The following is a 14,211-nucleotide window of genomic DNA, read 5'->3' on the forward strand; positions in this document are numbered from 1 at the left end:
CTCACTTGTGTGGGAGGCCCAAGTACCCGCGGCAGGCAAGGACAACAAACGTAGTGAGGCGACATTTGGGATAGGCAATGTTGATGTCGCCTCACTACGTTTGTTGTCCTTGCCTGCCGCGGGTACTTGGGCCTCCCACACAAGTGAGGCACCATTTTTACCGGGAGACCTGGGGGAACGCTGGGTGGTGGTAAATTTGTGTGAGCCCGGTGATGCCACTACTTTCCCACCCCAAAATGTGTGAAAAAAGTGATTTTTTGAGCAAAATTTGAGGTTTGCAGGGGATTCTGGGTAAGGAAACGTTGGGGGATCCACGCAAGCCATACCTCCCTGGAAGCCGCCGGGTGTCTAGTTTTCAAAAATGCCTGGGTTTGCTAGGTTTCCCTAGATGGCCGCCGCGCACCGGGCCAAAAACCAAAGTGACCCCCCTTGCAAAACCAGGTGGTTTGGCGATAGGCCATCTTGATGTCGCCTCACTACGTTTGGGGCCCTTGCCTTCCGCGGGTACTTGGGCCTCCCACACAAGTGAGGCACCATTTTTACCGGGAGACCTGGGGGAACGCTGGGTGGTGGTAAATTTGTGTGAGCCCGGTGATGCCACTACTTTCCCACCCCAAAATGTGTGAAAAAAGTGATTTTTTGAGCAAAAATTGAGGTTTGCAGGGGATTCTGGGTAAGGAAACGTTGGGGGATCCACGCAAGCCATACCTCCCTGGAAGCCGCCGGGTGTCTAGTTTTCAAAAATGCCTGGGTTTGCTAGGTTTCCCTAGATGGCCGCCGCGCACCGGGCCAAAAACCAAAGTGACCCCCCTTGCAAAACCAGGTGGTTTGGCGATAGGCCATCTTGATGTCGCCTCACTACGTTTGGGGCCCTTGCCTGCCGCGGGTACTTGGGCCTCCCACACAAGTGAGGCACCATTTTTACCGGGAGACCTGGGGGAACGCTGGGTGGTGGTAAATTTGTGTGAGCCCGGTGATGCCACTACTTTCCCACCCCAAAATGTGTGAAAAAAGTGATTTTTTGAGCAAAAAATGAGGTTTGCAGGGGATTCTGGGTAAGGAAACGTTGGGGGATCCACGCAAGCCATACCTCCCTGGAAGCCGCCGGGTGTCTAGTTTTCAAAAATGCCTGGGTTTGCTAGGTTTCCCTAGATGGCCGCCGCGCACCGGGCCAAAAACCAAAGTGACCCCCCTTGCAAAACCAGGTGGTTTGGCGATAGGCCATCTTGATGTCGCCTCACTTTGTTTGGGGCCCTTGCCTGCCGTGGGTACTTGGGCCTCCCACACAAGTGAGGCACCATTTTTACCGGGAGACCTGGGGGAACGCTGGGTGGTGGTAAATTTGTGTGAGCCCGGTGATGCCACTACTTTCCCACCCCAAAATGTGTGAAAAAAGTGATTTTTTTGAGCAAAAAATGAGGTTTGCAGGGGATTCTGGGTAAGGAAACGTTGGGGGATCCACACAAGCCATACCACCCTGGAAGCCGCCGGGTGTCTAGTTTTCAAAAATGCCTGGGTTTGCTAGGTTTCCCTAGATGGCCGCCGCGCACCGGGCCAAAAACCAAAGTGACCCCCCTTGCAAAACCAGGTGGTTTGGCGATAGGCCATCTTGATGTCGCCTCACTACGTTTGTTGTCCTTGCCTGCCGCGGGTACTTGGGCCTCCCACACAAGTGAGGCACCATTTTTACCGGGAGACCTGGGGGAACGCTGGGTGGTGGTAAATTTGTGTGAGCCCGGTGATTCCACTACTTTCCCACCCCAAAATGTGTGAAAAAAGTGATTTTTTGAGCAAAATTTGAGGTTTGCAGGGGATTCTGGGTAAGGAAACGTTGGGGGATCCACGCAAGCCATACCTCCCTGGAAGCCGCCGGGTGTCTAGTTTTCAAAAATGCCTGGTTTGCTAGGTTTCCCTAGATGGCCGCCGCGCACCGGGCCAAAAACCAAAGTGACCCCCCTTGCAAAACCAGGTGGTTTGGCGATAGGCCATCTTGATGTCGCCTCACTACGTTTGGGGCCCTTGCCTGCCGCGGGTACTTGGGCCTCCCACACAAGTGAGGCACCATTTTTACCGGGAGACCTGGGGGAACGCTGGGTGGTGGTAAATTTGTGTGAGCCCGGTGATGCCACTACTTTCCCACCCCAAAATGTGTGAAAAAAGTGATTTTTTGAGCAAAAAATGAGGTTTGCAGGGGATTCTGGGTAAGGAAACGTTGGTGGATCCACTCAAACCATACCTCCCTGGAAGCCGCCGGGTGTCTAGTTTTCAAAAATGCCTGGGTTTGCTAGGTTTCCCTAGATGGCCGCCGCGCACCGGGCCAAAAACCAAAGTGACCCCCCTTGCAAAACCAGGTGGTTTGGCGATAGGCCATCTTGATGTCGCCTCACTACGTTTGGGGCCCTTGCCTGCCGCGGGTACTTGGGCCTCCCACACAAGTGAGGCACCATTTTTACCGGGAGACCCGGGGGAACGCTGGGTGGTGGTAAATTTGTGTGAGCCCGGTGATGCCACTACTTTCCCACCCCAAAATGTGTGAAAAAAGTGATTTTGTGAGCAAAATTTGAGGTTTGCAGGGGATTCTGGGTAAGGAAACGTTGGGGGATCCACGCAAGCCATACCTCCCTGGAAGCCGCCGGGTGTCTAGTTTTCAGAAATGCGTGGGTTTGCTAGGTTTCCCTAGGTGCCGGCAGGGCTAGGGTACAAAATCTACAGCTAGTCACTTTGCCAAAAAAAGGGTCATTTTTCACTCCAAAACCACGTTGCGTTTTGCGCCGTTTCCTGTCGCGGGCACTAAGCCGACCCGCACAAGTGAGGTACCATTTTTCTCGTAGGACTTTGGGGAACGCAGGGTGGGTGGAAATTTGTGGATCCACGCAGATTCCAGAACTTTCCATCACAGAAATGTGGGGAAAATGTGTTTTTTTTGTCAATTGTTTACGTTTGCAAGGGATTCTGGGTAACAGACCATGGTGGGAGGCAGTCAAGTCACCCCATCCTGGATTCCCCTGGGTGTCTAGTTTTCAGAAATGTATAGGTTTGCTAGGTTTCCCTAGGTGCCGGCAGGGCTAGGGTACAAAATCTACAGCTAGTCACTTTGCCAAAAAAAGGGTCATTTTTCACTCCAAAACCACGTTGCGTTTTGCGCCGTTTCCTGTCGCGGGCACTAGGCCAACCCGCACAAGTGAGGTACCATTTTTCTCGTAGGACTTTGGGGAACGCAGGGTGGGTGGAAATTTGTGGATCCACGCAGATTCCAGAACTTTCCATCACAGAAATGTGGGGAAAATGTGTTTTTTTTGTCAATTTTTTACGTTGGCAAGGGATTCTGGGTAACAGACCATGGTGGGAGGCAGTCAAGTCACCCCATCCTGGATTCCCCTGGGTGTCTAGTTTTCAGAAATGTATAGGTTTGCTAGGTTTCCCTGGGTGCCGGCAGGGCTAGGGTACAAAATCTACAGCTAGTCACTTTGCCAAAAAAAGTGTCATTTTTCACTGCAAAACCACGTTGCGTTTTGCGCCGTTTCCTGTTGCGGGCACTAGGCCGACCCGCACAAGTGAGGTACCATTTTTCTCGTAGGACTTTGGGGAACGCGGGGTGGGTGGAAATTTGTGGATCCACGCAGGTTCCAGAACTTTCCATCACAGAAATGTGGGGAAAATGTGTTTTTTTTGTCAATTTTTTACGTTTGCAAGGGATTCTGGGTAACAGACCATGGTGGGAGGCAGTCAAGTCACCCCATCCTGGATTCCCCTGGGTGTCTAGTTTTCAAAAATGTATAGGTTTGCTAGGTTTCCCTAGGTGCCGGCAGGGCTAGGGTACAAAATCTACAGCTAGTCACTTTGCCAAAAAAAGGGTCATTTTTCACTCCAAAACTACGTTGCGTTTTGCGCCGTTTCCTGTCGCGGGCACTAGGCCGACCCGCACAAGTGAGGTACCATTTTTCTTGTAGGACTTTGGGGAACGCGGGGTGGGTGGAAATTTGTGGATCCACGCAGATTCCAGAACTTTCCATCACAGAAATGTGGGGAAAATGTGTTTTTTTTGTCAATTTTTTATGTTTGCAAGGGATTCTGGGTAACAGACCATGGTGGGAGGCAGTCAAGTCACCCCATCCTGGATTCCCCTGGGTGTCTAGTTTTCAGAAATGTATAGGTTTGCTAGGTTTCCCTAGGTGCCGGCAGGGCTAGGGTACAAAATCTACAGCTAGTCACTTTGCCAAGAAAAGGGTCATTTTTCACTCCAAAACCACGTTGCGTTTTGCGCCGTTTCCTGTCGCGGGCACTAGGCCGACCCGCACAAGTGAGGTACCATTTTTCTCGTAGGACTTTGGGGAACGCGGGGTGGGTGGAAATTTGTGGATCCACGCAGATTCCAGAACTTTCCATCACAGAAATGTGGGGAAAATGTGTTTGTTTTGTCAATTTTTTACGTTTGCTAGGGATTCTGGGTAACAGACCATGGTGGGAGGCAGTCAAGTCACCCCATCCTGGATTCCCCTGGGTGTCTAGTTTTCAGAAATGTATAGGTTTGCTAGGTTTCCCTAGGTGCCGGCAGGGCTAGGGTACAAAATCTACAGCTAGTCACTTTGCCAAAAAAAGGGTCATTTTTCACTCCAAAACCACGTTGCGTTTTGCGCCGTTTCCTGTCGCGGGCACTAGGCCGACCCGCACAAGTGAGGTACCATTTTTCTCGTAGGACTTTGGGGAACGCGGGGTGGGTGGAAATTTGTGGATCCACGCAGATTCCAGAACTTTCCATCACAGAAATGTGGGGAAAATGTGTTTTTTTTGTCAATTTTTTACGTTTGCAAGGGATTCTGGGTAACAGACCATGGTGGGAGGCAGTCAAGTCACCCCATCCTGGATTCCCCTGGGTGTCTAGTTTTCAGAAATGTATAGGTTTGCTAGGTTTCCCTAGGTGCCGGCAGGGCTAGGGTACAAAATCTACAGCTAGTCACTTTGCCAAAAAAAGGGTCATTTTTCACTCCAAAACCACGTTGCGTTTTGCGCCGTTTCCTGTCGCGGGCACTAGGCCGACCCGCACAAGTGAGGTACCATTTTTCTCGTAGGACTTTGGGGAACGCGGGGTGGGTGGAAATTTGTGGATCCACGCAGATTCCAGAACTTTCCATCACAGAAATGTGGGGAAAATGTGTTTTTTTTGTCAATTTTTTACGTTTGCAAGGGATTCTGGGTAACAGACCATGGTGGGAGGCAGTCAAGTCACCCCATCCTGGATTCCCCTGGGTGTCTAGTTTTCAAAAATGTATAGGTTTGCTAAGTTTCCCTAGGTGCCGGCAGGGCTAGGGTACAAAATCTACAGCTAGTCACTTTGCCAAAAAAAGGGTCATTTTTCACTCCAAAACCACGTTGCGTTTTGCGCCGTTTCCTGTCGCGGGCACTAGGCCGACCCGCACAAGTGAGGTACCATTTTTCTCGTAGGACTTTGGGGAACGCGGGGTGGGTGGAAATTTGTGGATCCACACAGGTTCCAGAACTTTCCATCACAGAAATGTGGGGAAAATGTGTTTTTTTTGTCAATTTTTTACGTTTGCAAGGGATTCTGGGTAACAGACCATGGTGGGAGGCAGTCAAGTCACCCCATCCTGGATTCCCCTGGGTGTCTAGTTTTCAAAAATGTATAGGTTTGCTAGGTTTCCCTAGGTGCCGGCAGGGCTAGGGTACAAAATCTACAGCTAGTCACTTTGCCAAAAAAAGGGTCATTTTTCACTCCAAAACCACGTTGCGTTTTGCGCTGTTTCCTGTCGCGGGCACTAGGCCGACCCGCACAAGTGAGGTACCATTTTTCTCGTAGGACTTTGGGGATCGCGGGGTGGGTGGAAATTTGTGGATCCACGCAGGTTCCAGAACTTTCCATCACAGAAATGTGGGGAAAATGTGTTTTTTTTGTCAATTTTTTACGTTTGCAAGGGATTCTGGGTAACAGACCATGGTGGAAGGCAGTCAAGTCACCCCATCCTGGATTCCCCTGGGTGTCTAGTTTTCAAAAATGTATAGGTTTGCTAGGTTTCCCTAGGTGCCGGCAGGGCTAGGGTACAAAATCTACAGCTAGTCACTTTGCCAAAAAAAGGGTCATTTTTCACTCCAAAACCACGTTGCGTTTTGCGCCGTTTCCTGTCGCGGGCACTAGGCCGACCCGCACAAGTGAGGTACCATTTTTCTCGTAGGACTTTGGGGAACGCGGGGTGGGTGGAAATTTGTGGATCCACGCAGATTCCAGAACTTTCCATCACAGAAATGTGGGGAAAATGTGTTTTTTTTGTCAATTTTTTACGTTTGCAAGGGATTCTGGGTAACAGACCATGGTGGGAGGCAGTCAAGTCACCCCATCCTGGATTCCCCTGGGTGTCTAGTTTTCAGAAATGTATAGGTTTGCTAGGTTTCCCTAGGTGCCGGCAGGGCTAGGGTACAAAATCTACAGCTAGTCACTTTGCCAAAAAAAGGGTCATTTTTCACTGCAAAACCACGTTGCGTTTTGCGCCGTTTCCTGTCGCGGGCACTAGGCCGACCCGCACAAGTGAGGTACCATTTTTCTCGTAGGACTTTGGGGAACGCGGGGTGGGTGGAAATTTGTGGATCCACGCAGATTCCAGAACTTTCCATCACAGAAATGTGGGGAAAATGTGTTTTTTTGTCAATTTTTTACGTTTGCAAGGGATTCTGGGTAACAGACCATGGTGGGAGGCAGTCAAGTCACCCCATCCTGGATTCCCCTGGGTGTCTAGTTTTCAGAAATGTATAGGTTTGCTAGGTTTCCCTAGGTGCCGGCAGGGCTAGGGTACAAAATCTACAGCTAGTCACTTTGCCAAAAAAAGGGTCATTTTTCACTGCAAAACCACGTTGCGTTTTGCGCCGTTTCCTGCCGCGGGCACTAGGCCGACCCGCACAAGTGAGGTACCATTTTTCTCGTAGGACTTTGGGGAACGCGGGGTGGGTGGAAATTTGTGGATCCACGCAGATTCCAGAACTTTCCATCACAGAAATGTGGGGAAAATGTGTTTTTTTTGTCAATTTTTTATGTTTGCAAGGGATTCTGGGTAACAGACCATGGTGGGAGGCAGTCAAGTCACCCCATCCTGGATTCCCCTGGGTGTCTAGTTTTCAAAAATGTATAGGTTTGCTAGGTTTCCCTAGGTGCCGGCAGGGCTAGGGTTCAAAAACTACAGCTAGACTCTTTGCAAAAAAAGTGTAAATTTTCAGTGTGAAAATGTGGTGTGTTCACCTTAGGTTTTGAGCCACTTCCTGTCGTGGGCACTATGCCTACCCACACAAGTGAGGTACCATTTTTCTCGGGAGACTTAGGGTAGTTCAAATTTGTAAAGCAACTGTTATTACCTATTGATTTTTGATGCATTTCTCCCTTCCAAATGAAAGACATTGTATAAAAAAAAAGTCATTTTGAAAAATGACCAATAATTGTCATGCAAATATGAGTATTCCCAATTTCGAAAATGTGCAAATATGCACTGTTTCTGAACTCTGTAATTTGTTCCCATTTCAGAAATACATAGGTGACTTTCATACCGATTTTTCCAAGTATACATTTTCCCACAATAATTGCTATATACCCGGACCAAAAAAAAAAAACATTACAAAATGCTGCTCATTTTTCTACTCTGGGTTCGTTGGGCTCTTGGTGAACCTACAAGTCCTATACGTCCCCACAACCAGGAAGGTCTACCGGATGTAACGGTACATTGCTTTCAAAGAGATGTCATAATTCGAAGAAGTTACAGGTAAAAACGTTGACTCAAAAGGCTGCTTTTTTCAACAAATTTTTAATTTTTCCTATATTTGCCTGTAAATTTCTATAAAGAAACCTTGATGGATCTACGCAAATGACCCCTTGCTGAATTTAGAATTTTGTCTACTTTTCAAAAATGTATAGCTTTCCAGGATCCATTATTGTTTTGTTACCCTTTTCTACCGTTAACTGGAAGGAGGTTGAAAGCACAAAAAATAGCAAAAATAGGGTATGTCCCAGAAAAATGCCAAAACTGTGTAAAAAATGTTGGTTTTCTAACAAAAGTCTGTCATTCCCTAAAAGCTGGAGAAATTGTGATTTCAGCCCCACAAACCCTTTTTTGATACCATTTGCAGAGAAAAACCCAGAAGCTTTCATTTGCAGCCCGTTTTTCACATTTTTCACAAAAAAAAAATAAATTGCTGTATTTTGACTAATTTCTGGGAACCCTCTAGGAGAATCCACAAACCCTGGGTACCTTTAGAATCCCCAAGATGTTGGAAGAAAAGGACGCAAATTTGGCGTGGATACCTAATGTGGTCAAGAAGTTACAGGGGCCTAAGCGCGCACTACCTCAAATAGCCCAAAAAGGGCTTAGCACAGGAGGGGAAAAGGCCTAGCAGCGAAGGGGTTAAAAGAACAGGTTAGGTTAGGCTTGGCAAAAGGTTTCTTTTACCAGGACAAAATAGAAGTTTGAAACTACTTTACATGCTGTAATGACAGGCTTGAGACATGTGTAAAGGCTACTTTAGTGGATGGCATAATGAGTGCTGCAGGACCACTAGTAGCATTTAATTTACAGGCCCTGGGTATATGTAGTGTCATATACTAGGGACTTATAAGTAAATTAAATATGCCAATTCGGTATTAGCCAATTTTAACATGTTTTAGGGAGTGAGCACACACACTTTGGCACTGGTTAGCTGTGGTAAAATGCCCAGAGTCCTAATCCCAACAAAAAAGAATTTTATAGTAAACGGGAGAGGTGAAGTCAAAACATTTGAGGGTGCCCCTGCAGAGACTGCCAAGTCCAACATGAAGGATGCAACTCATCTAATGAAAAAGATAGCAAAGGAGCTATGCCCCAGGGGAGGGACAAACATAAGAAGTAGGAAAGCGATTGAATATGAAGAAAAAAATAAGATTGACATGAAAGCCAACCAATGAAAAGCAATAGGCTGACACAAAGCCCACTATAAGTATTGCCATTTTCCACAACTCATCTTGCAACAACTGCAACCAAGGCTGTCTGTAGGCTTAAAATACAAAAACAGTATAGATGGAATCAAGAACTGCTATCAAAAGGAATACATGCATTGGAGTGAAATTCAAAAGTGGCGATTTAGAAATCATATTTTAAGTCCATTGCCAGCATTATTATAGAGCTCCAGCAAGCAGGCATTGTAGAGAAGTATCTTTGTACTCTTGTTTGTGTGCAAACTTGCATTACGGGAGTGTTTCCTGCAAAACATGCTCGCTTGACATTTTCTTTTTTATTCTTTAAAACTTTTTATTGAAGACAAACAATAAACAATACAGATTGACAGGCATAGTTGTCATTGCAATTTTGGTCTTCTGTAACATTTCATTTCTATCTTCACAATCATTAGATCGACAATATTTTGGTAGGGCACACCCACCTATATCTCCGCATCTTCTAAGGAGATGCGATCTGGTAGCTTGGGCAGAGCACATATATCTCCTCTGTAGGAGTTCCACTTACCCCATATTTGTATCCACTTTTTGGGGCATCCCGTGGATACATACACTGTTTTCTCTCAGAACATACACCAGTCCATATCCTCGTCCCATTCCCTTACTGTTGGTGTTTCCTGTGCTCCCCAACTTTTTGCAATGTTTCTCTTTGCCACAATTCCCCGAGGGTCACCCATGTCTTCTCCTTAGTGCCTATGTCAGTTGGTTCCCAAATATTCAAAAGGCACAACTTTGACTCAGTTCTAGGTGAGTTCCCAATATGTCTCCCATGCATTTGAGGACTGCCTCCCAATATGTCACTATCAGCGGACATTCCCGCAATATGTATAGGAACATACCCTCTTGACAGCAATTTCGTCAACAGCTAGCGTCCTCCTTGTAACCCATCTTAACTAATGTGTGTCCTGTATCGTATATTCTATGCAGTACTTTCAGTTGCACTAACTTCAACTTCAACGAGATCACCACCTCTCTGGGTGACGCTAAGGCCTCACGCCACTCCTCTTCATCTAACTCCTGCACTCTTGTTCCCACTTTGTACGGAGGTGTTGAAGTTGATCCGGAGAGTTATTATTCAGTTTGGAATAGGTTAACGAGATCGCCCTGCGCGGCAGGTACCCATCCAAAAGCCGGTCTTCAAGAGGCGAGGCCTCTGGAAAATGAACCCTCCTGGGGCAGTACTGTTTGTAATGCATGCTGCACCTGTAAATATCTGAATCTCTCACTCTCCGCAAGCTCATACTTTTGTTGTAACATCTCGAAGGTTGCTACCTCTCCCTTTTTCCAAACATTTCCTACCCGTGATATCCCAATGGTGTCCCACTCAGCAAATCCTTTAGATTTCCAAAGGAATCCAAGCTGCTCTGCGTCCCATAGTGGGGTAGCTAGCATTACCGTCTTTGCCCATCCCATACTCTTCTGCACCGTGTGCCATATCTGGACTACATGGTTTGTTGGTCCTGTCAGTCCCATCTTAGACGGGTTAGAATATAAGGCTTTCTTGTAGTTACTACCTGGCAATAGTCACGTGTCCCTCAAATATCTGGGATCGTCATGGGGCTTATATACCCAATAATTAATGAAGGATAATTGAGACGCCCAATAATATTTTTTGATGTTAGGTAGCCCAATACCCCCATCATACCAGTGCTGTACCAATTTTGCAATTGCAATACCGGGCGGGCTGTTACCCCAGCAGCACTCTCTGTGCGTTCTCCACAGTCTTGGAAAAGGCCGCTGGTACGATATCTGGTGTGTTATGAAGGATATACAAGAAACGAGGCATCGACATAATTTTGAATAAAGCTGCTCTTCCCAATAGGGAGAGCGGCAATGCCTTCCAGTGTTCTACATCAGCAGAGGCAGGAGTAGGTTGGCAGCGAAGAACAATTTAGGATCCTTGGTGATGTACACCCCCAAATATTTAAAGCCATCTTCAGCAATCACCACTGGGCAGTCCCTGGTGAGGGAGGGAAGGTCTCCATGCAGCACAAATACCATTGACTTAGTCCAATTTACTGCGTACCCTGAGTAGGTGCCAAAGTTTATGAAGATATTAAGGACCCGATGCAATGATCTCATTGGCGAGGCCAGATACAGTAAAATGTTGTCTGCAAAGAGGGAAATGTGGTCCTCCTAGCTCTCCACCCATCGCAGCCCTCGGACTACCGGATCCTTTCGGATCCAGCCGGTCAAAGGCTCCAAAGTTAGTGTGTACAGCAGCGGGAACAGGGGACACCCTTGCTGCGTCTCTCTATGAAGTTGAAAAACTGTAGATTTCTTATTATTGACCACGACTTAGGCGAGTGGTTCTGAGTATAGAAGCTGTATCCAGCCCATGTATCCAGGGCCGAAGCCCATTCTCTGCAAGACTGCGCACAAGTACGGCAATTCTATGGTGTCAAAAGCCATGGTGGCATTAAGCGATACCACCACTTCCTAGCCCCTGCCACTTGTGACACAACCTGCCCCCATATTCCTGTCTTGAAGGCCTCCCAGAGGGTACCTGCCGAGTCTACCGTTCCCGCATTCTCTTTAAAGTAATAATCAATTTCTTTGGTGACTTTTTGCTTAATTACTGGGTTGCGCAGGTGCCATGGGTTTATGGGCGCCACACGAGTATTGCTACTGTATCTCGTCTCAAACTGCACCCATATGGGGGAATGATCCGATATGCTTCTGGCTAAGTGTTTGATCTGTTGAATATATTGGACCTGATCTGAAGAAGTGAGAATGTAATCAATGCAAGAGAAGCTATTATGGGCCCCCGAGTAAAAGGTGAAATTTACTTCATTAGGATGATGTATTCTCCAACTATCCACTAGTCCCATGGCATCTGGGTAGTGAGAGAATCCTGCCTGTGTAGTGTTGAGTACCCTGGGAGGGTGGCGTTCCAAGCTGCCCGAAACCACCGCATTAAAGTCCCCACCCATGACCAACTTTCCTGTAGGGAGTGCCATCAGCATGTGTCCTAAGTCTCTCATGGCCATCTGTTGGAGGCCTGGCGGTAGGTACACCGACAGTATGTTTAACGTCTCTCCCTCCCAAGTCCCGAATATTGCTACATATCTCCCCAAATTGTCTGGCTGCACCTGCTCAATAATCAGGGGAAAGGAATTTCTCTTCAATATACCAACCCCACGTGATCCCGTGGTAAATCCAGAATGTGTCACTAGTCGGTACCCCATACGTCCCAGGGCCTTGCACATGTTGCCTATCAGGTGTGTTTCCTGAAGAAGTACTAGATCCGGTGTCTGCCTCTTGATAAATTGCAACACAACTCCTCTCTTCAATTTATCTCTCAGCCCATTTACATTCCATGATAATAGTTTCAAATGTGGCTCATACCCAGTCCCCATGTGTATATTGATCACAGTTCACAAGAAAGCGTGTATGTATAAATCCTCTCGCTATTCTGGATCACTTCAAGGGAATAAAAGTGGCATGATTACTTTCCCATTTAACCGCTGGTTGTAATTCCAATGTGACCACTATCAGTCCAATCAAATCATGCAAGTTGATGTCTGAATCTGCAATAATGAAACCCAATAATAACATATAACCCCATAGACCCCCACCCTGCTCCCCTGCACTCTGGGCTTTGAACTACCCAGGACCCCAACCAGGCAGAGTGCCTGTCTCCCTACGCAAACTAACTAAAAGTGGATTTGCTTGAAATTTTTAATTCACAGTTAACTCGTCTGGAAACAGATTAGGACTGAGTACATTTTGGAAACATGGAGGCTGTTTGTGCAGGGCTTCATTTCATTCTAAATATGTGCCTGCAACAAAATGTAGTCAGAGTCAATGTTCACTAAGCCTCTCATCATCATGTCTAATGACTTACAAACCTTGCAGATATAAAAAGAACTGCAGTTGTAACAGCTGTGTAAAAATAAGTTGTTATAACATAGTCAACGTGCTGCTTCTCATTTGCAATTGAACACATTGGGGCATATTATCAAGCTAGGCGATAAAATTATCGCCACTTTAGAGGCATAAAACTGCCGCTAAAACGGCGATAATGGGCTTGATAATATGCTCTTTGGAATTCCAATTGAAGCCCATGTTAGATGTGAAGGACATCTAACATGGGCTTCAATTGGAATTCCATAGAGCATATTATCAAGCCCATTATCGACGTTTTAGCGGCAGTTTTCTGGCGCTAAAGCGGAGATAATTTTATCGCCTGGCTTGATAATATGCCCCCTTGTTTTGAAGCTGTGATGATACCATATATAAACGACTTGCACAGTTTTGTGCGGCTGTGCAAACATTTTCGAACGGTAGTAAACAGACCTTAGGGCTGGCCGTCAAGCACCTTGATGGGAATAGAGACAAAATGTGGTTAACACTCGAGAAGTCTTTCAATAAATAGTTATATTTAAAAAAACAAATGAAAAGAGTCTGAGATTCTGCAAAAACAGATTTCTCTTAAGTACAGGCCCTTCCCAATACCAAATTGGTATCTAATGTATCAATGTTTTGAGACAGAAAACCAGTCACAAACATTGTTCAGTTCAAATTCTTTATTTCGATGGTTAAAAAAAACATCATAAAAAGTACATATTTAAAAATACACAACATATACAATTATACATTTCATTAGTATAAAATAACCATCAGCCGAACTGTTACAATTCATATAGATGCGAAAGGTGAATTAGTCTCTAGTGCTCCTTAGTCTTACTGCAGCTTTCAAAAAGCTTATCACTGAACATAGCGTATACATATCATTTGCTCTTTGAAGGAACAACAGAGCTACCTTCGCATGTCGAAATTTTCCACGTTTTAAAATATCAATTAAAAACATGCGTCTAGGAAGACAATAAAATGGGCACAATAATACAAAATGAAGGGTGTCCTGCAGAGACAAATTGTCGCAGCCGCAGGCACCCTTCTGCTCAATAGTCGCAGTAAAACCCGATGGATAAGATAAAATATTATGCAACAAATTGAGCCTAAAACGACACATTAAGAATCTGTCCTGTTGATTATGCAAGAGAAATAGATAGGGTTCCATACCCACTGACTCTTTAACTAAACAATGCGCTACCACTGAGCGTTTCAATGTGAAAGCTTTAGTCTCCATGAGGGATTCCATTTTATCCAGCAGCAGACTTTTAATTTGTGTTTTACTATTTCTTGAAATTAGAGCAGGGGTACTGAAAAGTGCGTGCTGGCCTACTGATTCTAAAGTTACTTTAACATATTTCAGCCATGGGATTGAC

The sequence above is a fragment of the Triturus cristatus genome, chromosome 11 (assembly GCF_964204655.1).
Source record: "Triturus cristatus chromosome 11, aTriCri1.1, whole genome shotgun sequence".
NCBI lineage: Eukaryota > Metazoa > Chordata > Amphibia > Caudata > Salamandridae > Triturus > Triturus cristatus.